Below are 24,541 nucleotides of genomic sequence, written 5' to 3' on the forward strand. Positions count from 1 at the left end.
ACCAGCCACACAGTGCTTTCCATTGTCACAGATGGTAGGTGTTAGATGATGCAATGTGTTCGGTGCCAGACAAATTACTTTTTTAGCTCATTTCTCTGGAAACAGGAGAGGAATCTGAACTGGATTTCTGTGCAAACCTGGAGCAGGAGATGCAAGCTGAGACCCAAGCAGTCAATGGGCTCAGTCTTTCAAATTGAGAGAGAGAATTGCTCTGGGGATCAGGAATTAGACAGAAATTGCCTGGACTTTGGAACAAGTCCACTTTGTTTTAAATCAAGCTGTGGGTTGGGGTACATTCTTACTCAATGTGTGTAATGAACCTAGAAGTTGGAAAACTTGGGAAAAAAAAAAAAAAAAGTGGAAACCTTGGTATAACTCCAGCAACCAGAATCACTGGAATGCCACGAGAAAAGCTGTTTCTTGCAGCGTTTTCAGCTAGAGTTGAAATCAGACGCTGTTCCCTCCACAATACAGTAATTCCAATCCAGGTCTAAGTGGGACGCTGGAAGTCAAGTTAGAGCTCCCCGTACTCCTGCCAGCCAAATCCTTCCCGAGCAAGAGCCTGCTCGTGCCCATCAGGAGGCTGCAGCCTCGGCGGGGCTGAGTGCGGAGGGGCAGGCAGGGAACTGCCCGGTCCCGGTGCAATCTCGGGGCGCACTTCCCGCAGCGGGGGCTCACCGGGAGCCCGGTTTGCGGGCGGAGCGGCCCCGTCCCGCCCCCCGTGCCCCCCCAGGCGGTGGAGGCGAGGCTGCCCCGCGGGTGACCCGCCCGACGGCGCGCCCCCGCCGCATCGTCACACGAGGGGGCAGCGCGGCCGCTAGCTCTGCCCCGGCGCCCGCCTGCCTCTGCCTCCCTCCTCTCGGCGGCTCGCCGCAGCCCGGGCTCTGTCGAGTCAAAGCGAGGATCAGGTTCCCTGCCTCCAGTATAAAAATCTCAGGGAAGAAATCTCCAGCGGGAGAGAGAGACGGGGCACGGGAGGAGCGGGGCGTGAGTCGGAGGTCCGTGGGGAAGCGGAGCCGCGGCGCCGGCAGCACCTGCAGCACCAGCAGCACCCGCCGCACCCGCAGCACCCGCCGCACCCGCCGCGCACCGGGGACGCCCGCGGCTCGCCCCTTACAGCTGCGGGAGAAGCGCCTCTCGCCGCCCGAAGTAAGTCCGAGGGGACGGCGAGGGCTGCCAGGGGCTGCCTGAGGGGCGCTGCCCCCCGTGCCCGCTCCTTCGGGCGAGATGCGAAGAGCTTCCCCCTCTCTGCCCCGCTCCTGGGGACTCTACCGCCTCGTCTGCTCTGATCCCCGGCCCGGGGGTGATTGGGGAGCACCTGGCCGAGGGGCAGGCGGGGGCCGAAGTCTGGGGGTGCCCAGAAGGAAGAATGGGGTGGTGGGATGCCTCGGGGTCCTCCGTCGGTTTGGCCGCTCCGCTCGGGATGGGGATGCTTCGGGACGTGGGAGCCATAAAGGGGAGAAGGAGAGGGGTGGTGGGGCGACGTGATACAGCAGAGAAGGGAACAGGAGTTCTCTGCCTGATCAAATTTGAGTGGACAGAAGGGCAGCAGTGACCCCAGGGTGGCAGAACTCCTGCGGCTCACAGGTGCTCTGTGCCAGAAGTGTCCCGGCTGAGATTGTGGATAATCAAGATTACATTGTACCTTCGGACCAAGCATGTTAATTATTTCCTTCTATTACTATTATTTTTCCTTTGTACTTACCCTTCTTATTGCTACTTTTCTCTTGGTGAAACAACTGAATCTAGTTAGTGCTGATTAATTTATAGCTCCTGTTGTTAGTTTGTGTTCTCTTTCTTCTGGTGGGATGGGATGGTAGAAAGTCTGAATTACCAGTGGTGAAAATAGTTTTCTCCCATTCAGAGCACAGATTCTGCAAATGTATTATGATTTCCAGTCCAGATGCTTCTGACTCCTTGCCCTCCTTCATCCTCTCTTCTTAAAAGTAGAACGTTGTGCAGGGAAAAGGTAATCATTTCTTTGGGAGCTTTCCCACTCCTTTTACATATCCAGTGGATGTCACATACCTATCGCTTCTGCATGGCAAGTGATCCGCTTTGGTAGTGAATGTCTACTGTGTGTTAGTTCAGCAGTTCACTCTGAAGCTGGATTACAGGGTGGCAATCCTAGAGTAGCTGATTCTTAGGAGCATTGTGGAAACATTTGCAATGTGGTAAATCCTTCTCTGTGAGATAGCCCTGCAGCTATGGATAGTGGTAGGTTTTAAAATTAGATCCTATTTGCTCTAAATGGCTTGTAGTACAGTGGAAGAACACTACCAGTAGCTCATCAGCTCTTGAACTCGCTGTCCTTTCTTTTGCTCCCCTTTGGCCATGACTGTTCTAAGCTTTTAGCAAAGTTTGACGTTTTAGTCAACAAATAGAGTAAGCATATAACTCTGGTTGTATTAGGGAGGAGGAGAGAAGGAACAGAGAGAGGAGGGAAGGGTATGAGAAAAGTCATTATATAGAAATACTTGTCCTTAATGTTTTCCAGACAATGTGCTTGAGCTGGTGTACAAAGCAAACTTTTTGTTCAAATGTATTTCTGTCTCCTCCCTGAAAAGGAACAGCTTGGAAATAAAACAAAGAAAACATCTCTGAGATTTTGATCAAGAGAAATGCTCCGAAAAGATAAAGGAGTGTGAATATCTGTGACAAAAATTATTAATTTGTTGTAGAAATGAAAATTTAGAAGTGAATGGAGAAGGTATTTCATTGGAAATGGCAAACCAAAAAAACTCAGCAACAAAAAAAACTGCTGTGTAATTTAGTGATTTTTCCCTAAAAAGAAGGAAAATGAGGGGATCTAATACACCTGTCTCCAACTTAAACTAAACTCTTTGATGAGTTATTACTTATAAAGCTTTGGATGAAAATAAAGGAGAGAAGCTTACTGATTTTAGTATGCTTCAAAGCAAACTCTAGGATGAAAGAAGAGAAGTTAGCAGCAAATCTTCTACCACTGGGTTATTCTTTGTCTGCAGTGTAGAGGTGGCCTGACAAAAGGATACTTCTTGCCATTATCCCAGTGCCAATCAACAGTTCTTTGAGATTCAGTGTGTAACTGATATATAATTGCTTGCTTGGTCGGTTTGACTATAATAATAGAAAACATTGCGCTATCCTGGTACCATATACCTGTATTCCTCTACACTCCAAATGGCACTAAAGACTGTCCTGTGCTGATGGATGTTTTGTGTAGGTTCATCCTTCCCTTGCTGGTGTGAGTGTTATTACTTACTCTACTTCCAGCAGTCATGGCTCCAGCACGGTACTTCCCTCTCAAGTCATATGTTTCTTTCTAATGCTAGGGGCAGTTATTCCAGAGTCTTCAGAAGATAATTAAAAACAGACTTTTACAGTCATTCAACCCTTACTCTATTTTAGTGCATTTTTGCAGCAGGAAGATAGGATTATTGAGTGTTACAGTAGAACACTGGGGCATTAGGAATGGAATGGACGTTGCTCATGAAACTTAGCACTCTGTTCAGGCCTCCTCATTACCTATACTACAACAGCGATGTTCTGTGGGAACTGGTTTTTAACAATGCAAGCTTTGCTCCGATATTTACAACCTCTTGCTGATCAGTGTATCAAAAGCATTTTCATTGAGAGGATTCATTTCAGGACTTTAATTGAGGAAGTCTCTTTGTTTCAAGCCTCTTTATAATAAACCATTCAAAATGCTGTCTTTGAACAAACTAGGTCACTGTAACGCGCGCACACACACAGTGATTCTCATCTGCTTAGGGTAGTCTGCATTTGGTCGACCCATATCCCTGGTGAGCTTGTCCCTGATTTATCCTTCTTGGACTGGCTCGTTCACAGGGAGCTTATGCTGAAAATTCACTGCTGGAGGTCATTCTCCATTCTTGGCAACTCTGGCAGCCTTAAGCTTAAATTGCAGCCTCGTTTTCTGTCCAATCAATACCACTCTTATGTCACTGAGTTTCCATGGTGCCCCCAATCTTCTGTCTACATATTGATGTCTGACAGCAGGAATAGCATTCTGTGTCGCTATATATACTTACTAAACCTGTCAAAACTATTTAGGGTCTGTCTCACTAATTTATATCCATATCCTGATATTATTTGAATCTGTTGAGCTTTGACTGATGGAACTCGCTGCACTAAGAAATCAGCCCTGATAATGCACTCCAGGGATGGCTCAAGGGATGGATGTTTTGAGAAAGGCAAAAAAAGACTCTTCTAGAGTAGCTGGGGTAGTCTAGAATCTTTTGTGCACAATAGATGCATTTGAAAACATCTAAGTCTCAATAGCTCCAAGTTGATGCTTTGGAAATCATTATCCATTGTGCCCCTCTGAATGCATAGAGAGTTTTCTGATGGAGCCATGCAGAGGAAAGCAGAAAAGTGTGCATTGTCAAATATTCAATGTCCATTTCAGGAGATTTGGGGAAAATCTGTGTCTGTCTTCTCACATCAGCTTTCTTCAGCAGAAAAGTGGAAAAATGAAATTAAGGGAGTGAGCAATGTTTTCTGTAATGTGGAAGCATTGCGTTTTATTACAATAACCCACTGAGCTTTATAGTTGCATAAGAAGCAATGCAGCTGTATCTGTGGATTGTCAAAACATCAACCAAATAAGATGAGAAAAGGCCTCTTAAATTCCAAGACACCTCAAATAATGTTATTTGTGCCAGCAGTAGTACACACTAAATAAAGACAAGTAGATGAGTATTTTGTTGTGTTGTTTTTTTTTGTGTGTGTGTATTTTGTTTGTCTGTTTTTTCTTTTTTTTTATATAATTAACTGTGCTTTGAAAACCGTTGATCTTGTATCCAACTGAGGTTGTCATGAGCTGGAGAAACTCTTTTATCTCACTATCTTTAACATGGACTTGATCTACCATATGAAATAAGAGTTGGCAGTCGGTATTGAATTTGCTGCTTAAAATTTTGTTTGCTCCAAGTTGCCAGAAAAGCTGAATCTGTGATGCCAAGTTCATGAACACTTTTCAGACCCTATTCAAGGTCCAATAGTCTTTTTACTAGTAAAAAAGTAAGGACCTCCAAGACATAAAACAACCTGTTGCAGGTGATATTTGACGTGATAATATTAAAGTAGCTCAGTTTTTTAGTAGTGGCTTATCTTAACAAGATAGAAAGGTAGAAAGGGTTTTATCAAATTAGACACTCTACTGACCAATATACTCACCTTATGTTATTCCAAAGGATGGAATCACTGAACTATTTAAAATATTTGGCACTACCTCCTGCAGTGGCACCATGATGATTTCTGTCTATAATAAAATACGAACTGCTGAATGTTGGGGGGATAGGAGGTGCTTTTCCTTTTTAAGACCCTTCTAATTTCTGTGCTTGCTTCCATACATGAGAGTGTCTTTTTAAAAACTGAAATAATCTTGCAGACTGCTTTTTAAGATCTTTTATACCAGAGGTGGAGAGAGCACAGCCATAGGCAGTTTCATGGGAGATGAGAAGAGGGAATGTGAATGTAGAGAAGTTGGATGTATTACTGATGGAGTCAGGTGATTCTACACCTCCTCCTCCCCAAAAGCCTCTGCCTTTCCTTGCCTTCCTTAAATAGGAGATTCTGTTTTCTTTACGCACAACCTCTGGAAGTGAGGAGTAGAGTTGATTCTGTGTGAGGCAAAATCTGATTTCCTTATGTTGAGTAAAATCTGACACATTGCTTGGTGAATGTGATTGATTCAATGGCAGCTGCAAAGAAGGGGTACAGACAGAGCAGAAAAGTGTTACAAGGACTGGGGATTTTCTGATGAAAATAGTTTCTGAAATTAAATAGTGTTTGGGACTCCAGTTCATCTTTGTTTAAACGATTGGTACAATTTTAAAATGGACCTCACTCCTCTGAGGCCTGCCAGAACTATTTCAAAGCTCACTGAATGTTCCGTGGAAGTGTTACAAAAATTGCCCTTGCTCATTTAGTTTCTGTGGAGCTCCCATTGAGCTTGGACCTTGCGAACATCCCCTACTTAATTGTAGATGATACCCTCTTCAGGTGCCTGTAGGGAGGGAAGAGAAAGAAGAGACATTCTCTAATACTTTAGTCCAAATTTCTGTTTGGGCACTGGTCTGCATCCAGCTAATATTGTAAATGAAATTTATTTTTTTTGCTGTCTCCAAATATTTTTGGAGTGACCCACTGCCTGTAAAGTTTTCCTCCCAGCAGCAAGTAAAACAAGGCAGAACAACTGAGAGGGAGGAGGAGGCTGAGTGTGCTCTTTTTGCTTTCAACAGGCCCCTCTCTACTTGTCTGGAATTATACTCTTGGGTCTTAGTGGGGCTAGTCCAGCTGGCAGTGGAGACAAGCACAGCATAAGAAAGGCTGAGAAAGCATATTTCTCAAGTTAGAGTGGACAGTTTGTCTTGATCTTCCAAGCCTGTTAGGGAAGATAGACCACTTTGCTGTTGACTTCATCATTTTACTTGCTTCCTGCGTTAGCCTGTTGCTTTAGGCTGTCTCTAGGGATTAGAAAGGTAAAAACTAGATAATTGCGTTCAGTGGACATTCTTTTAAGACATGAGGAATTATGAATTGACATAAGCAGTAAATATATAGATATCTATGGAAGACAGAATGTTCCTATCTATCTGATTGCGAACAATGAACATGACTTGAATTGGCTTCTCAAATTCAGTTTTATGGAATGTCAGGCATAAATCTATTTTGTTCTTGGATTATGTCTCTCAGAGTCCTGGGAAAAATGGAATTAATTTCACTGCCATCCAAAGATGATCAGACTATTGCATTTAAGGAACCTTGTTTCAGCTATATCGCTAGTAGAACAGAGCTATTTATTCATTTATTTAGCTCTACCTTTCACACATCATATATCTCAAAGTGTAAAACAACCCTAAGAGTGTGACACAAATGTACATGCCCTTCTGTAGTCTGCAATAGAAGTCTCACAGTCTGGAGAATCTTTGCCTATGTGACAGAAGTATCCATATACTTAATACAGCATTTAGGTTGTTCCATATCAAAATCTTTTTAATAAAAATAGGTGTTGTGCGGTTGTTTTTTCTTTTTTTTAATTGACTTACATCCTGCAAACAACAAAGGGAAGAGTGCTATTTGCTCAAAATGCCCCTGTTAAGATTTCTATCGTGCTCTTCTAGGCACTTTTCTAGATGTTAAATGAAAGATAATATATGTACGTTTTTTTGGAAGTGATACAGGAAGGGACTTGGATGTAACCAATAAGAAAGATGGCATCTCTAATATGATGCTTTCCCTGCAGTATTTTGGCACTGCATCTCTATCTGTCTTGGGACAACTGAACTTCTGTTTCCATACTGAGACCTTTTCCAGCTCACTAAATCATATTCTTCCTGTTAAATGGATTTGAATACTAATATTGGAACACATCCCCCAACCATTATTCAGGCAAAGTTGAGGTTTCAGCAAGAACTTCATCAGAAGATGGGCTATAGAATTCAGCCTGAGATTTAGAAAGCATGTTCATATCTTTGTTTGGCTGATAAAATCTTAAAAATAAGACACAAATGTGTTATAATGCTGATAAATGGTTGTGACTGTTCTCATATTTCTTGTGGCAGAATCTTATTGTTTTCATTGAGTGCCCTGGGAGTGATGTACATTTTAGCAGGTAAAAGATAAATTAAGTGATTTTTTCTGATAATCTGCCTTAATTTTAGTTGGACAATACTTTGTTTCTGTAATTTGATCAATAAGAATTACACACTTGAAAGTAGACTTTCTTCCACGTGTTCCCACAATAACCAGAAATAGTTAGAACTTGTTGGTCTACCTAGGGTGGTTTGCCCTTGATTTTCTCATGACAAACCAATCTTCTATTATAGAGGCTTAGCTTTCCTTCCGGTGCTGACGAAAAGCCCCTGAGATACTCTGATTGCTTCCCAGTAGTTTGTGCCACCTGACTGCCTGCTTGGTTGTTTGGATTGCTGTGTTCCCAGAGGTCACAAAGATGTTTTTGTTTGAGAAAGAGTCATTTGCTTTTATTAGAAGCCTGCCTGGGTGCAGCTGATATGCAGTAGGGACAGAGGAGTGGAAAAAAAAATCTGCTAGCTGTCCCTCCAAGGCCAACAGAGGATTATCAGAAATCTTCCAAAAACACAGTAAGTTTTGATCCAGGAACTTCCTCACATTTCACTTATTAAATCCTCACTCTGCTAAGCTGTCCCTGCAGCCCATGTTTCTTGCCTGATTTGCATGTTGTCAGATGCTTTTGCTAATCTCTGTAGTTGATGTTTACTTAAGTGATTATTTGGCAGAAATGTGAGAGCAGGCGTGTGTGTGATTGCTGTTGGCATGGCAGTTAGTTTGATATGGCATTAGCATACTTGCCGTGCTGCAAGCTGCCTCCTCTTCTAGGCTTACACAAGCAGCAAAAGGAAGGAAAAAAAAAAGCTTTTGGGGAGCCAGTTATAGTATGCTGATCCTTTAGGCAGTTTGGCCAAAGACCTGCCGAATTCAGAGGAGCCTAAAAGTTGCTCTCACTTTTTGTTCTGCTAATAATCATCAATAAATCCTCCATCAGCAGACGATTTATAAAAAGTTGCAGGGATTATGGACTGTGAAAATAAGGGTAGCTACCTTGACTCTAGTATCTAGGAATTTCTCTGTACTGGCAAAAGAACATAAGAACTGACTTCATGGGGTGATAAAAAAGAAAAAGATAGCTCTGCTACCTTAGTGGCTTCTAGTTTTAAATGGGATGCTGAGTTTAGTTGGTGTTTGGGGCTCATTAATATTGAGTGGACATTTGGATTATAGAGGTGTGTCTATGTTTTAAGAGAGCTCAGTCTATTCTCTCAGTCACCTGTAATTTAAACTACAATCTGCAAATCTTATGCATTACAACAGCTTTATGTGCCATGAGTTATTTCATGGAGAACAAGGGGATTACTTAGACAATGTAAATGTAAAAATGGGTTTGAAGCCTTTGCTGAATCAATGCCATGATCTAGAGGATTAGCATAGCTCAAATAAAAGTTTCTTCTGATATTGTACGTGTTAACGTGCACACCTTTTATGCGTGGGTTGGGACAAAATCTCTTGTGATAAGTTTCAGAACAATATTTTTAATGTGGGGCCTCTGGTAGCCTCACGTAATATCTTTCTGAACATCTGTTTAATCATGAGCTGCTCAAGCATCTTATGTTAGAGGTTGAACTACTAAAGAGCTAATGTAAACTTCAGTACATCAGCATTAGTAACCAAGACTTTCTGTTGGAAGTTTGTGACCATCAACATTAATAACTGTATTGTTTCCAAGTCATACTGTGGTCCAGGCATAAGCCATTGCCCAAACCTGTCATGTTGCACCTTTTAGTGCTGAAAGGTTCAGACTTCCACCTGAGGACTAGTGGACACTGCCATCTGCACACTGAGAACAGCCTCCGTTTCAGTTTTTACCTTTGAAGGGAAAAAGCTTCTGTGTTTAATATTTGAAGTGGTTTTGTAAAGCTGCATGAAATCCAAAATGTGGCAAAGTGGGGAGCCCCTAAGAGCCCGCAAAACTGGTAATATTTTTGTGGTGAAAATATACAAGGCTTAAACAGGATAGTGAAAAGTGGGTGAATCTCCTTGCTCCTACTCATAATTTTGTCCTAGAAAATTACTTTGAGGCTGCTTTCAAAAATGGAACCTTTTAATATTTTGCAATTGAAATAATATTTACAAACATGTCTGTTTATTCAGTAGCTTCATGTGAAATGTGGTCCTGGCCTTCCGTTGGCTGCTCCTTTGTGCCCAAATGCAGCCAGTCTGGGTGAAAGCTCTTGTGAATGGCTGGAATTTGAATACTGCTGTACCAGGAAAAGACTGAAAAACAAAGGCAGAATATTACAGCATGTATGTTCGTTTAACTGCTGTGTACTATAGTTTAGTTTGAATTATTTAGGATTATATCTACAAAGAGGTAGTCCTATAATTAAGAATCTCTCTTGCGCTAACCACGGCAGCAGTAGATTGAGTGGATATAGAGATGCAGCATTTTTGTGCAAAAAAATTACACGTGTCTTTGCTCTACCCCAACGCTGTGCTTTACATAAATATCAGAAGTCTCTCTCAGTTTGGAGAAACTTTCCAAATGGTAGAGATAACTCACAAATGTGTTATCTAACTTTAGACTTTCCAATTGCACAACACGTACTATAAATGACAACTTCACTTCTTTCTGTATTGACACTTTCAGCATGTGCAATAAGGCTCCAGTTATAGCTGGAATTTTGCCAATTGAGATTTCTCAAGTAATTGTAGGTGGGAATTTCTCATCTTATTTTAATAGGGCATTCTGAAACAAACGAAAAAATCTAAAGCAGGAAAATTTTGTGAACTGTAAGTAATGTGTCTTAGTCAAGAAAAAACTGAAGCTTAAATATTTCACATTAGGCCTATCAAAATGGAAATTCTTGAGTTGCAAATCCAGGATTTCCGTTCCAGGTGAGTGAAAATCTAGTTTGTGTGTGAATGCGTGCAGCATTTAGTGGGTATTGTGAGAATGGAAACCACAACTCAAGCACTATACTCATAGAATCACAGGATGGATTGGGTTGGAAGAGACCTTAAAGCGCATCCACTTCCAGCCCTCTAGTGTGGGTAGGGTTGTCACTCAGGCTGCCCAGGGTGTCTATCTCTACTGAGATAGATAAGCTAGCTACAGCAAGCTTTTCATGATGCCCCATGATGCTGTTTATTATGGCTTTCTGATGATCATGATGTCTCAAAAGGAGTGTGGTATAATATAAATACATTAATAGACAATGAGGAACAGAAACTGAAAGCTAAGCATTTTCTGCTTCAATATCCATTGTGATTTTTTTCTGATATTTGTGTTGTCCAGCTGCATGGGTAGTAGAGAGGACAAGGACTTCCATATTTGTGACCAATTTTTATTGTTTTGTGTGAGCAGTACAACTTATTACCTTGGTTTTCATTCTTTCTTTCAAATGCTTCATAAATCCTCTCAATCACACTGGTCCTAGGTTGATTCTTTGGGCACTACCACTCCTCTTCCATACAAAGAATGTAATAATGTTCTTGACATAGGATTCTCATTTGCTTGACTAATACTTAAAGAATGATGGGACCTTTTCTTTTATCCTTTGATTACTAAGTTATCCTAATAGCTTTTTTCGAAGTCTTTGAAAATTTAAGCAATTTATATCTAGAGAGGAATAGCCAGGATTTTTAGAGGATTTTTGCAAATTAGAGGCATGTTTTGTCTTTATGAAAAATAGTACAATCAAATTTCTTGTTTTATTTTATTTTCCCTAACTTTGCCTGGCAGTTCTGTTTCAAGTTCTTTACTTGTATAATCTTAGAGCATGCATCTCTGTTCCCTGCTTTGAATTGAAAACTGCACCAGAGGAGCCATTTAACTTCTCTGCCGTCTCCTTTTCTGCCCTAAGTGAATTCTTTGCATCCTGGTAGTTTTCTGGTCCCACCAGCTTTTCTGGTGTTCCACTTTCCCACATGCTTAAGGAATGCCTTATTACTTGTCACTATGTATTTGCCTCCTTGTTCCTCAACGTTGCTCTTGGACCTTTTGATCTCCATTTCACATCTCAGCTGCCAAAGTTGTTCTCTTCCATTAGTTTCACTTGGGCTGGATTTCCATATATTTATTTATTTTTCTTAAGGACACTGGGTGAGTGAATAAATTCTTAGAAAAAGTTGTTCCTCCCCTCCTTTTCTGAATGGCCAGAAGTATCATCAGTGATACTGATACCATCAGTTTGGCATCCTTTCAGAATATCTGTGCTCAGTCCTTGCATACTTTCTGTTTTCTGTAAGCTTTCCTTTAATAAAGAAGTTACTCCCAAATATTGTAGTTGAAGTGTGGTTCTCTTAGAACTGACAGCAATCTCCCAAGCATAACATACACCATATTATGCAGTAACGTTAAAGTGAAGATTCCAAAGGAATGTGAGAGAATCCTATATTTTCATCCCATGGAAATGTAACTGGTAATACTCCCCTCCTTTGGAAATCAGTCTAGAAATGTGGCCCCAATTCCTGAGTCAATTTTCCATTGTTTAAGACTAATTTCCCTTCTGCAAGCTTTACATGAGTTAAAGGCTTAATCTAAATTCCACCAAAGTAACTAAATACATAGATAAATATGCATACATATTTAATATAAATATCAAATATTTTTACTGTGATTTATATTTGCTATATAGTTTGCCGTTAATCCGTTCTGGGTTACTGCCTTTTTTTTTTATTAACACTTGAAAAAATTGTGCTCCAGGAAACTGTCTGTGATATCAGAAATGTGAGCTGATTGCACTCACATACATCTAATTTTATGCCCTTATGCTTTCCAGCTGTGGTAAGTGGACAAATATTTGAAACAAAGATGTTGTCAAAGTTGGAATATCCTGTGGAAACTGCCCATTTTCCCTTAAGTCTGACTGTGTTCAATTAATCTAATGCTGACTTAGTCTCCCTACATCTCATAAGGAATGTTTATATTAAATTCTGTTAGTAACATTCATACTCACTGTGTCTTTTATTTAGCTCCCACAGTTATCAATATTCTGAACAAAATTGATGTGTCCACCCTTCTAATCCCTCATTTTTATGATGGAAAATCAAGGTTTTGAGCTTACAGGTACTTAAAGGTTATTGCCCTTTCAGTAATGAATCCCAAAGCAAATATTCAGCTTTCTGAATGGCAGGCATCTTTTGTTGCATCCATCATTTTGGAGCCACATCACACTGTCTGTGGTCATGGTGGTGACGGCAACATTTATGCACCCGCTTATACACCCTCAGACAAACATCAGAATCAACTTCTTCCCCAGCTTGCATCTCTGTGTGCAGATGGAGTCAGGGAGACAGGGGACAATAGTGTGTCATCACGAAGTAGTGTCACAACAAACATTCTTGAGTGCATCTTTTTGTCTATTTTGGTGCATGCTGGCATCTCTAGAAGAAGCCAATCAACTTACACAAGCGTATACGAAGAGTAGGAAGGAAAGGTTAATTGATCAGGAAGACAGAAATGTACTTCTGTATTTAACAGGATTTTTTTTCTTCTACGCAGCAGAAGATATGCAAGTGGAAGATTTATATGAGTAGAAATGATTACTAATCATAAAGGTCATTTGTGTTTTTCTTTCATTTTTGTCTCTATTCCTGTAAAATAGTAGAGAAAGAAGAAATACAGTTACGAGTCTTAGCTGGGTGGTGTATACTGTCTTTCTTAATTTTCAGCAGAATAGTGTGTGTGTTAGGTGCGTTGCCACTTGTAAGCCCTGTCTCTCAGCATTTCTACATAAGCCTGTTAACTGGATTGGGCTGGGCTTAAGAAAGAGCTCGTTCTTATTCTTGATGAGCTCAAGTGGCTTTTATGTAGGGTGCTATGAATGGGCACAAAGGCTTAGCACTGCTTGTCACCATGCAACTCTAAATGTGTTGTGGCTTTTGCTGTGGCACACAAAGTATCAGCAGGAGCAGAAGCCAATTGAAGTTACAGCTGACCTGGTGTGTCTCCTGATGGGGCTTTTAGATCACTTGCTTACACTGCCTCTGAATGCAGCAAGTGAAAAAGACCAAGGGGTGACAAGTAGCTTCTGTTTAAAGTAAATTGTTGTTTAGGTTGAATGAGGAGGAAAACATGTCTGTTTTTTATGGTACTTCACTGTGCATAGGCTTCAGCATAACTTGACCTTTCTTAACAGCACACCTGTGTTCTACATTCCGTTGTTATTGTTGCTGGACTGAACTGCACAGTTGAGGGATTTGGTGGAGGGAGGGAAAAGTGTACTTAGTAAGTTAGAGCTCAATGGAAAAATTTTTTAATTTGACAGGTAGAAACAACAAAGACCACTGGCCTCCTGGCACTGGGGTGAGCCTTGAGCTTTGTGCTGTAGGTCTGTGGGATTTGACAGCTCTGTTGACGCAACAGTGTCAAATCAGCATGCTGGTAATGCCAGTGTACTCTGCTGCTCCAGTGTTCTCCCTGGCCCAAAGAGAATTCATTATTCTGTCTTATGGGGTCCTTTTCAATACGTGTGCTTTGCAGGTGATGTGCAGCTCTGTGAGGGGCCAGAACAGCGGCCATTGATCTAATTCTCTTCTTTTCCTCTTTGCCTGACGGAACAGAAGGTACACTTGTAGAACTTGCAAATCACAGTGACAGAGGTCACAAACAAAGTAAATGTCAAAGTAATCCTGACGGATTGGACAGATTCTCTGAAACTGAGAAAGTTCTTCAGAGGGAAAAGAAACATGCTGTTCTTTAGGGTTAATAAAATGCACTCATATCAAATTTGGAAGCAAAAGTGTAATATAGCAGGAGAAGATCTGACAGCAATTACTACATGCTGCAAAGGAAGCTGAGTATTCACCAGTAGCCCATTAATCCCTGGAAAGATGAGTTCGGGTCCTGGTTTGCATTGGTCCCTAATGACTTTCTTGCAAATGGACTAACTCAGCGACTGGATGCTGTCAGACATGATAAGTTTTGGCCTGAGAACTTGTATCTCCAAGTGAGAACTGAGTATGTAGAGGCTATAATGTGTGTGTGACAGCATTTGGTGCTACATCAGCATCTGTCCATTTGGACAGCTTTTTTTTCTTTTTTTTTTTAGGTGGATATAGCTTGTAGCATGTGGGTTGTCATTTGTTATTCCTTTGACATCTGCCATAGCTATCACAACAGATGAAGGTGGTACCCAAGACAAGACTGTGAAAGCAGATAGATGCAAGGCATGCTAAACCTGAGGACAGAAAATTGCCATGCTGTGCCATGACAAAGTCAAGGTAGGGCACCGTGAAAAGATCTCTAGCCCAAAGTCTATTGTAAGGCCAGCAGAGCTGCCATGCTCCTGTGCTCCATACTCAGAGCCAGGCCTAGGATAGCAGATAGAGCTACAAGCTGGGATGAAGGGCTCTTGTTTAAAGAAATCCTTGTTGTGTACTAGTAGGGAATGACAGAGATAGCTGGGGTGGCAATGGGTAATTTCTTTTTCTTTTTTCCTCCATGTGGCCAGGACTGTGAATGCAGAGGAAGTGCTGTGGAGAAGGAAGAACAGTTTTGTGGAGGTCCAAGGCCAGAGAAATGAAATGATGCAGACAGCGTGATGTGCAGTTGCAGAGTTTTGTGTGGGAAGGTTACATTTCACTTGCCTGCAGCCAGCTTGATGTATCTAATAGCAGTTAATGTTCTATGCTGTGTATTTTTTGTTGTTTTGTTTTTAATCATAATTTCATTTTCCCCTGTAAGCAACATCTTTACTTTTTAAAGGGAAAGGAAATCGTACTCATACGTGAAGTGCTTTACTGGTAACTAAGAATAGCAGAAGACAGTTTGCATTGACACAAACTGTTTGTTCCTGGCTGAATGATCTGCTGCTGAGATTCAGTGAGCCAGTTTGTAAGCAGGTGTGTGATTTGGGTTCCATGGAAATCTATCTTTGTGTCATACTGTCAATTCAGAAGATTTCAGAAGATTTTTAATAGCTGGTTATGATCTGAACCTATTTCTGTTTTTTTTTTTTTTTTTCTCCCACATTCCCTTGGCCATTCTAACTACTTTTAATTTACAGAATGCTGGGCTTAAGGAGATATCCCATCACACATCTACCTGGAGTGTTCTTTACCACTCTTCCTCTTTCTCTCCACGGGGAGAAAACAAGAAAAAAAATATATTACTGATAAGAAATTGAATTAAAAAGGCAAGAGGTGGAAACGGACCCCATACTCCCTGGGATATAAGGAGAAGTGGGTGGTAGGGTATCAGACTGTAGTAGAGATCAGAGGCAGAGCTCCTTCTGTGACAGTGCTGCAGGAAGGTGGAGGAATTAGCTGGTCTGATGGCAGATGGTCTGCAAACTGTTGGAGGAGGCTGGTGCTATGGTGTTCCTTAGAAATCTGGGTGTTAACTCTCTTTCCTGTTTTTCTAGTCACACAGCTACATAAGATGAAAGCTTCATCAAGCTGCTAGGCCTTGGCCTGGTCTTGCAGGACCCAGCCAGCTGCTGTGAGAAGGGTTAATTCACACCATCACCGCAGAAGACAAAATGGATCTTTGAAACAAATGTGGTGCTGGGGGTAAACCCATCAATCATGTGAATACTGCTTTACAGTAATTCACAACTGCAGCTTTTTTCTCAAGCAAGGCCTGGCCGAGTCTGATCAATCCCCTGGCTCCCAACTACTTCTCAGCAGGCAGCAGCTCGCTCCTTCTGAGTTTGTATGTACATGAAAGCCCACTTTATATTAACTCTGCGGAATAGTATTTTTTTTCTTCTCTAAACCCCTTAGCGCTAATTCAGTGTAATTATACTCATTGAATTAAGTACTGACAGCCCCACTCCTCCCCCTTTCCTGTCAGGATATTGGCCTAAAAATCGCTAGATGAAGAAAATCCAAAACAAGGATGGGATTCTTTGTTCTAGCCTTCTACATAGGTTTTTATTATTTAAATGCAACCTATTAGTAACATTTCAAAGTATTCATCTTTAAAGCTGAAGACTGTACATTTTTGTTTTTCTTTTAAACATTAATGAAGAATTATCCTTTAGGCTTTAAGGAAAACACCAAATATTGCAAAATTCATTACTGACTGAGCATTGGCATCATTATTAACAGCCTGAAGCTACTGAGGACCTCATTCTCACTTTCTGAAAATGGGGAAAGTTGCCAGGGAAAGGTAGGGAACCCTCCTGTGCCTATGTCTGTATCTCGGGAACAGGTGACATTATCCCTCTTGTGTTTTCAGGGCTGAAAATAAAGATGCAGGTGTCCTAGCACAGCATGATCTGGTCCTTTCTAGGTCTGTATGTATGAATGAAAGTTATGTCATGGAAAATACCTGGAAAGCAGTGACTAAAAATGAGTTTAGGGATCAGAGATGGTAGGCAAGGGCATATGAGCTCTGAATGCAGTGCTCTGGAGAAATGTTTAAAAGTGATTCTTAGGCATTTACATGAGATGGCCAGGCTATGGAGATGGTGCTGATGAGAGATACCAGAATAATGTTTTCTGTATTAGTTTCAATGTTTTCAAAAGGTGCGAAAGAAAAAGAAAAGGGAAAAACTCTCCAACAAGCTAATGTCTGGAAAAAGTTTGCTTGATGGCTTAAAGAGCTTAGTTTGTCTGACAGACTCAACAAGAACGGATAACCACATTGTAAATATGTTTTAGAGTAGAAAAATAACAATTACTGAAGGCCTCTGTAACTTGCATGAGAAAGCTGTGATAGGAAAAATTCAATTACAAACCAATTCGCTGTTTTACAGTGCAGATGATGAGGGGCAGGATGAAAATTTCACAAAAGTTTTCTTCCCTTTCTTCTGCCCTCATCCTATGAAACTGCAATTACAGCAGTATATGTGGAGTCATGGGTTCTAGAAGTCTGGTGTAAGGAACTAACTTGGGGTTTTTGCATGAGTATTCATTTTGACTCAGTAAGAGAGTTTTTGCTCACATTTTCACAACTGAAATGTGAGCAGGCCAATTTTGTTGAAGCTTGTGTTTTAAAAAATAGTAAATGTGACATGCTTTAACAAGTTATGGAGTTTTAATTTTAACTGTGATACACAAATACTGTAATTTAGGTGTCAATTTGCATCGTAAAATTAAGCCCTGACTAATATGTTGCTCTTTATTATATCAAATTGTAACTCAACTTCTGTAGATGTAGAATACAGCCAAGCATAATGTGAAAAACAAAGTGAGCAGGAAAACATGCATTTTAAAACTAGAAGGGCCATACTGGGAGGGCATTTACCATCAAAGGATGGCATTGTGTACTCCTTTCATATTTATTTATTTTTTAATCCTTTGGCTTATCTTGCCTCAGTGGAATGAACTTTCTTGATAGCAGATTTGCAAGCTATATTTCTGAAACCGTGGTTCTTAAGCACAAAATGATTCTTTCCAAGCACTGTCTTACTGTTCTAAGACTTGTCTGTAAAAAACAAACAAAAATAATTAAAAAAAAGAAATCACTTTTGGAAAAGTGAATTAGAATGACTAAAGACATGCATTTAAGATGAAATAGGTAGATATTTATGTAGACAGATCTATTTAGAGTGAAATAAACTAAATCAAACTGAGATGGTGCCAGTTTGCTAATTCAAAGAAGAATATCCACGCCCACATGTACTATTTGTTTCCTGCATTTACTTGGGGAATATACTGAGATAATGATATCTTCCAAACTCTGCAAGACTGAGGAAGCTGGCATCAGAGAGAAAGAATGTGTTGGCTTTATTGGCTTCCTTTGCTAATGGGAGTGAGGGACTTTCATGTATGTTTTTCTAGTAAGGTGGATAAGCTAATTTTGTTGCAGAACTGAGAGAAATGCTGATTTTCTTCTCTTGGAGAAGAATGAAAGAGCTTAGCAGCTTTGAAATCTAGTTTAATTCAAGCACCAGCTATACTTATAATGAATTGCTTGCTTTATTGAATAGATTCTGTTACATCAAATCCCTAATAACCTTTTCCCAAATGGGAAAAAAAATGCTTGTTTCTCTCCCAGAGAGTATGGAATTTTTCTACACAGTACTCTTCCTTAAATTGGGTTTTCATGTGTAATACAACTTGGGTGGGGAAGACAGAGGGCAAAAACCAGAATTTGTAAGCCTGTGATGTGGAGGGGGGTTACAGCCTGCATCAGTTCCATGGACCTCCAGGCAGCCTCTGTTCTCTCTGCTTTGTTTTATGCAAAAGTCATGCATCCCAAGTGACCATTAGGGCCCATTATCTTTTCTTTTGTCTCCGTGGTCAGTATTCCCTAAATTAATGATGATATCAATGTAGTGGAACCATCTGGAGTGATTCAACTTGAAAAGAACTGAAACTCTTTTCTGAAAATTCTGTTAAGGAGAAATGCTTGTGCATGGCCAATGTGGCTTCTGTGGAGAAGAGGGAAAATCATTTTGGATTTCCAGAGCAGATTAGGTTTCCTCTCTAGGTTTGTGCATGTAGCTCTCTGCTACAAAGAGTGTTCTCAACAACAACTGCTGGTTAGGTGGAAGCATGTTAATTTTGAACTTTCTTTTGTGTATAGTTGCCTAGATAGCAAACCTTCTAGTACAAGAAAGAATTTTGCTTAAACATCACAGAGAATAAGTATTACCAGAACAAGATAAATTCAGGTAGGCAGACATCTTGGTGAGATCAGAAGGGCAACAGTAGATACAACAAACAGAGAAATGTATCTTATGAGCTACCCTGATTAGCTCCTAATCCTTGTACAGAGTTGACTGAACTCTGGCTGAATTGTTATCTCTTGGGACATTCTTTCTCAATTTGTATAGCTGACACAGAAGATCCATTCATAGTACCTTTTGGGTAATTTGGGGGTAATTTTGAGCTACGAAGACTGACAGTTGAAACCCTAGAACATGCAAAATAGGAAACAGGAGCTAGAGCTGTTGCTCTTGCTGAGCAGATGGTGACCCAGAAAGCTGTACACTCAGCATTAAGTACTTAATGACATGCAGGTGTCCTTCATGGTTTGGAGCACTTAAGTTTTTAAATTTACTGTAGGAAGTTGGTTACTTTGAAGACCAAATGAGGCTTCCCACCTCTGTGGAGCCATTTGAGTCACTATTTACTGCTGTCAAAATATATCCGCTTAACATAAACAGATGTGCCGCACAGAGCTGACCTAAACTTCCCTGCAGTGGGAATTAAGGATGGATCAATCAGACATATCTTTGTTCAAGACAATTCAAAGTCCTAACCAGATGCCACCAGAGAGAAGAACCATTTTGATCATAATTCTTCACTAAGATGTTATCTGTTCTTATACTAAAACAAGTTGTTTTAGACCACAGCTGTGTAATTGCTCTACATGCGTGAAATAGCATCATCATATTAGTTTTTTCCATGCCTTGAGTGAGTAGTAATTTAAGATAACAAACAAAGACTTTCCTAAGTGACCCTTCTTGCTGTTTGCAAGCCAGTTTTTGATGAGTCGAAGCTCTGGGTCCGGGGGGATGGGAAGAGAGGAATAGGTAAAGCTGCAGGCTGTAGGAGTGGGGAGAATGAGGCAAAAATGTTGTCTTATTTATTTATTTATTTATTTATTTGTCTTCAAAAGACTTTGGGTACACTGAGTTTTTCTTCCTGTGACCCATGGACTGTATATACTAATTTCAGTAGAGGTGACTTCTCCATTTAACTAAGCGGCTCCAGCATATTGTGTCTGTAGGGTCAGCGAAGGCATAGCTAATGTGAGTGTTCTCCTTGTGTGCCTGATCTGCCCTATCCAGTGAATCACCAGAATGTCTCTGTCTACAGCTAGGGTATGACCACCGTGGAGTGTGATATAGATTATCAAAAGGCTGAAGCTTAAGTATGAGCTCAAGGTCTGAGCTCATTACTCAGTAGAGGTGCTAATGCCACTCCAAGGAAGCTTGGCTTGGCATCTGGTTCACTGGATTAACAGCGAATAAAATGTAGTGATTCCCATCTCTTGGATGTTTTCTTTTTTCCTTTGGATTCATTAGATTGTGGTACAGGGGTTGGGGAAATGAACAAAATCATGCCTGATTAGCTTTAAGAAGGAGAAAACATATCTCGTGGTTCAGAATGGTAATTGCTCCGCAAGGGGCAACTATCTCCAGGTAGGAGATTTATCTCCTTTAAAGTGAGATTTATCTCGCTTTATCTCTAGGTAGGCTCTGCTCTGAATAGGACTTAACTGTTAAGCTTTGGACTGGCAGAATTACATTATAATTTCTCCATTAGGATAAGGCAGGGAGGCATCCTTGGGAAATAATGTGTCTCTTACTGAGATCTGCCCTGTGGAGCTTTTCCACACACGAGCATCCTGAAGTGCCCTGTTGGCTCCTACACAATTTTTTGTATGCTCAAGATGAATTTTGACTAGTTATTCTGGGAAGTCTTTAATTAATATCCCAGTATAATCTGTGATTATCTTATGTAAAATCTTTGCAAATATTCTAGCTTTAGAGAAGTGGTGCAGGCAAATAGGCTTTTCCAAGCTGCTGCATCTCAGGCTTTCCTTTCTCTCCCTCTTCCTTTCTTTCTGTTGCTGGCATCAACAAGCTCCCTCTTCCAGCTCTGTAGAACGGCATGCAGTAGGACATCTTTCCTTCATCTAACATTGGGATACATGGTGTTATTTAACTCCTTTTAAAAGTGCATCTGGTTAAGATGCTCCTAAAAGAAGGAGCTCCTTGCCAATGCTGTTGTAGTGAGGATGTGAAACACGGGAAAATAGAGGAACACACCAGAAAATTGATGCTGTATCTGAGCGAATAAGCGATTGCCTCTTAAGTACATCTAATCCCTAGTGCTATTTGATATCTATCAAGTAAATAAAGAGTTAAGTCAAGCCATGTGATGTAGAGGTGATGGGGATGAACGGTGAGAGTATGCATAGAGGAAAAATACTTATAAAGTAGGAGATGTGATTAAGAGAACTTCAAAACTACAAACACAGCTTTTTTTCTATTTGTGTGGTTTTCTTCCTTGAAATGAGCTGCCCACCTTCAGGTATCCACTGCAACTTCTTTTCAGGCATTTATCCCTTCTGCCTTTAAATTTCCATCTTTTTCTGGTAGTCTGATTATAAATTCCTTTTTTTTTGGGGGGGGGGGGGGGGAGGGATAGGGGGGAGGAGGAGAGGGGAGTGGGGGAGTGAGGTAAGGGGCTGAGGAAATACCCCCCCCTATCCCCAAATAACAGCATCTTTCTTTGTAGAATCCACAGTTTTTGAAAGTGGACTATGTTCCCTCACACCTCCTGTGCTTTTCTTTTTCAAATCACATAACTTCCTGCATGAGGTAACCTTTTCTATCTCTGTCTGTCTCTCTCTCTTGCTTGCTCTCCCTCTGGCTTGCTTTTCAGTCAGTGTTGCTCTCTGGGTCCCTTGCTCAGTGATGAATGAGTTTCATTCATCTTTCTTTTGGGGGCTCTGTGAAAAGCTTTAGACTTTGCCTGCTCCCATTTTTTCACTCCACTATTCATTTCCATGGTGATGGAGAAAGGAGGGGGGATGGCAGAGTGGGTGGTAGTGGGGCCAAAGGTCAAGAGTGGCCACTTTCTGAATTAAAGCTTTGAATCCCATTAAAGGTGACACATAACCTGGAGTAACTCTCCAAGTACTTGGCTGTCAAAGTCATCAAAGTGAAAGGAGAAAGAGGCAGAAGAGAGAGATCAGAGGAGGAGGGACTTGAGAGCTTGGAGTTTCTGTCAGGATTACATGTAGTGACTTAATATAAGGGTAGTTCATTTGTGTCACCATACACTGGCTTCAGTGAGGCCAGGCTCCAAAATCTGCATGCAGACAGTGTGTGTGATGTAGAGAGGATTCCCTTCAGCCTTTGATGGGCAAATGTAATCTTCTGGTTAAGTAAACAACCCTTCCTCTCTAAGAAATGGGAGGGAAGAATTGACTACAGATAAATGTCCAGGCCACTTTGGGATTTCCTTAGGTTACTTTTTCTCATTTCTTTCATATAGGTGCCAGGAGGACTCAACCAACTAAGATGAGGGACGTTTTCTTGGCATTGTACAAAAAGCCACTGAGAGAAAGTCTGTGTCCTAGAAGACAGATTGTGAAGTAAAGTGTATCAAGCTATTTCCAAACATCCATAATTTAGGTCTTTTTTCACCATCACATTTGGAAACTTGACAATCCCTATACTAAAAAATCAAAACCAAAGGAATCTTGATGCATTTTCTTTTGCAGGTTTCTTCTTCAGTGCACGTTAATTACAGAGGGGAGAAACCTGAAGGAGGCATCAGCACCTCCTGCCCTGTGTGCCTGATGTATTCTGAATTTGCACTAAATTTGGACTCCCCTCTTGAATGGTCTTCCCTAGCAGTAGTCAGGGTCAGTATGCAAATTTCCCTTTCTCACTTGTGCCACCTGATGAGCCAGCGGTTCAAAGTGGAAGTTAGCTCCTAAGTGGATGATCTTGCTTCTGGCACTATCTTCATGATGCGGTAAAAGTAAAGTGGGTCTGTGTATACTGACAACAGGAGATAAAAATGAGGAATTGGGAAAGTTATTAGGAAAGTTTGACATTCTTGTGTGTCTTTTTATTGCCAGAGAAGATAGTGAAGGAATAGCTTGAGATGCCAGAAATATCCTAAACTGAGAAACAAAGGAGGGATAGATGAATGAGATGAGAACTGTCAGTCATATGTAACTCTAGAGAGGTTAAAAGTCCTCTAATTATGGAGAGAATCGGTTGATATATATTATTTCATGAGAAAGGAGAGATTGCTGAGAGAAACAGATCTAACTTTGGAGACATGCTGCAGCTAATAAAGGCAACTAAACCAGTCTGGGAGAGGATGAAAACAGTAACAGCAGCCACTGCTTCAGAGGTATGCAAACTTGGGCCAAGGGGACCACAGAAATAGGGCAGAGATGAAATGAGTGGAGAATAAAAGTATTGTACTTCTCTTTATATGAGAGGTAAAATGTAGCTGTGCAGGGGGCTGCATGTGTAGAGTTTCTTTGTTAATAAGGAAGATACTGTCCTACTTTGGTAGACTCATGTTCTGTCTGTAGGCATCGGAGTCAGAGGGGAGCTGCTGTCCTTTCAGCAGGCAGACTTTGTAATTATGGCATTTGATCGGCAATCTCTCCATTTCTTCTGGCTAGCATTGCCTGTTGCAGAGTAGGTTCAGTGAACGAATGCTGTGAGCTGCCCCAACAGCAGCAAATGTAACATGTATACTGATCATTGAACTGAGCCCATTCTCTTCCCCCTGCTTAAGAGATTTGCCTCTTTTTTTTTTTTCTCATTTGTTCTTGCTGGTGAAATGTTTGTTTGATATAAACCTGCTCCAGCAGGACTTTCAGGTCTGTTAGACCTTTCTGTCCTCCTTTCACTTGAAACAGAACACGCATGAAATGAAGACAATGAGGAGGAAACAGAGATTTGATTTAAGGTGGAATTTGATTTACCTACTCTGTTATGCTTGACACAGCTTCTCCACATACACTGTGCTTTGTGAGATGGTCCTGTACTTTCAGCCTTGGGGGTGTTGACTGGTTTGCTCCATTTCTTTCTATTTTCATACCCACTTGTAATATATTCTTCCTCTCTCTGTAGCAAACCCATCTGTTAATGTTGACTCTCCAGTACCAGCAGTAATCACAGTGCTGACCTCATTAATCTGTGTGTTATCTGAGGCGTGGGAGTACACAGCCTTGCAGCAGCCATAATAAGTTTTACTGGGTAATGCACAAGCAGTTTCCTTTCTTCTGTTAAGCCATTTTGCAAAAGTTAAAATGCAGACATACAGCACTCCATAAGCTGTAATAATTATACTTTCCACTTAAAGTTGTTGTCACGGTTTGGGCTGGTTTCTTAGACAAGAGGGTGACAGGACCCACAGATACACACCCCAGGGAGGTGGGTGGGGGGAAGAGAAAAAGGCAGAAAGGGAGGCCCAGATGAGGAAAAGAGCAGCAACGAGCCAAAGGAAAAAAAAAACTCAGTTTACTAAATATAGCAGCAGAATGTGAGATAATAAGTATGATACAATATGATTGAAATTGAAACTAATAAATAAAATGTGAAAGAGAGAGTTT

At 41.0% G+C, this 24,541-nt stretch overlaps 1 protein-coding gene across 2 annotated transcripts in view; it reads left to right on the forward strand.

Annotated features, from left to right (window-relative positions):
* The window catches only part of PTN (pleiotrophin), a 76,259-nt gene continuing 52,501 nt past the window's right edge, over positions 784–24,541 (forward strand). The window contains exon 1 of one of the 2 annotated variants that reach the window (XM_021388575.1): positions 784–1,149. The gene's annotated coding sequence lies outside the window, so the exon portion shown is untranslated. Of the gene's footprint in view, positions 1,150–8,089; positions 8,112–24,541 lie in introns of those variants that run through there. The other variant, XM_021388583.1, reaches the window with a different exon arrangement.

This window comes from Numida meleagris, chromosome 1 (assembly GCF_002078875.1).
Source record: "Numida meleagris isolate 19003 breed g44 Domestic line chromosome 1, NumMel1.0, whole genome shotgun sequence".
Classification (NCBI taxonomy): Eukaryota; Metazoa; Chordata; class Aves; order Galliformes; family Numididae; genus Numida; species Numida meleagris.